We start from the raw sequence: 2,262 nt of genomic DNA, 5'->3' as shown, positions 1-2,262 counted from the left end.
TTAAATTATACTGTTAATCCTTATATTTTTAATGAAATTGTAAATGGGTCTTTATATTTTAAAAATTTGTAATTAGATCCTAAAGAGAATTAAAATTTATAATTTAGTATCTGTTGTTCAAAAATATTTGATTTAACAGAATATTCTTAGCATATGCTGAGAATATTCTGTTAAATTAGAGAATATATTGAGAATATTCTATTAAATTAAACACTTTTTGAACGACGGGAATTAAATTACAAATTTTAATTCTCTTTAGGAACCTAATTATAAATTTTTAAAGTATAGAGACCAATTTACAATTTCACTATAGGGATCAACTGTGTAATTTAACCTTTATGATACAACTTTGTTAGTTTGTTAGGTAACTAATAAAGGATACAACTAACTAACAAATTTTGTTTTTAATTTTTTTTTTGGAAAAATGTGAATAAACAAATAAAATTCAAGAATAGTTTTCAACACAAAAAGAGAAGGAGAGAACGATGAGGGGTGAGCAGGAGTGAGCGAGAGCTAGAGAGAAAAAAACACGATGAGGAAACCAATGATGCCGGTGGAAGTAATAAGGAAAAAAGTATGGGGATGGGACATTGGGGATTAAGGAGGATTTGAAAGGGCTTAGAGTATCGTTTAGGGACAAGGTTGTGGAAGGTTTTAACCCAAAACTTTTGGTGATGGATGACGTAGGAGGATAGGGTGATTCAGATCCTCCTCGTGTGAGTTTCACCGATGAAGGGTGCGTGAATATTGTCAAAAATCTTATTATGGCTCCATTGTTATTATGGTCATGGGAAGGCACGTTAACTACACTGCGATGATACACAGGCTTAGAAGTATATGTCGTGCTCGTGGTGGATATGAGATCATAAACATCGAATATGGCTATTTTTTAGTGAAGAGCGATTTGCTTGAGGACAGAGAGAAGATTTTATGGGGGTCTTGGAAGTTAGGAGACTATTATCTGGCTATTAAGCCATGGACGACATCTTTCCACCTTTGTGAGGAGGCATTTGGTTCGACTTTAGTATGAGTACGTATCTCCAAGTTAAACATATGGAATTATCATGAGAGAGCCATGAAGAAAATTGCATCGGTGATAGAAATTCTTATGAAGGTCAATTTGGTAATAAAAAAAGCGGAACGTGAAAAGTTTGCACGTATCTGTGTGCTAATTGACTTGGGTCGTCTGGTAGTATTAGAGGTGATTACTAATAATCATAAATATCAAGTTGAATATGAGAATCTGAATCTCTTATATGATTGTTGCAAGTGCTTCGGACATGATCGTTTGTCTTGTCCGAAAGTTACAAGTGGGTTACAGGTCTCACATAAAGGTCAGTATTCTCAATTGGCGGTGGTGATTTAGGCCAGGAAAGAGAAAAATAGAAAAAAATATTTAAAAATTAAAATAAGAAAGAGAAAATCTCATAAGTAGATTCGAAGAATTAATTTGTTTTTAGAAAGGAAGAAACTATGAAAGTGGGAAGCGTTGGAAAGACGAAATTTTCGCATAGGACGTTGCATGGGAATAAAGTGGTGAAAGCATATATTTATATAATGATTTTTCAACCTTCCATATTTCTATATAGAAATAGAAAGAGATAGACTAGAAACGACATCTCTTATCTCACTGACACTAAAGAGGGGGATCTAAAATGAGTGAAATTTTGATATGGGTGGAATATAATGAAATAGAGCCACTTTGATGTTCTCTTTGAAATGAGGCATGGAACGGAGCCATTGCGAAGAAGTTCCACGAGTTACGAAAATCCTTTTTTGGCTCTCTCTTTAGCCCAATGTCTCTTATCCTTAGGAGGTCTTCCTCCACTAGCAGGTTTTTCGGGAAACTTCATTTATTCTGGTGTGAATGGCAAGTATGCCTATATTTCTTGGTTTCAATAGAACTCCTTACGAGCCTCAACGCATGAGAAATTGCATGAGATTAATGAAGAAATGAATGCTAATAATGATGATGGGTGGACTCAAGTGTTTCGAAAGAAAGGAGAAAAGGTAGGGTTGGGAGAGCATAATACACATAGTGGACCACAATATAAAAATTCTAATAGAAATAAGGCAAAAAACTCCTACGAATTTTCATGTTGAAAAATATGTCAATGCTAGCCCAAATTACTTAAAGCAAGGAGGCACACTTTTTTCATAGAGGCCCATAATAGATATTCATATGAAGTAAGGGACAAAGTCATCAGAGGGAAGAGTGGCTTCTTCTAGCACATCGAATATTATTACTAAAAAAAAAAGAGT

Source organism: Arachis ipaensis, chromosome B02 (genome assembly GCF_000816755.2).
Source record: "Arachis ipaensis cultivar K30076 chromosome B02, Araip1.1, whole genome shotgun sequence".
In the NCBI taxonomy this organism is placed as follows: Eukaryota; Viridiplantae; Streptophyta; class Magnoliopsida; order Fabales; family Fabaceae; genus Arachis; species Arachis ipaensis.
Note: the sequence above shows the minus strand (reverse complement) of the source record.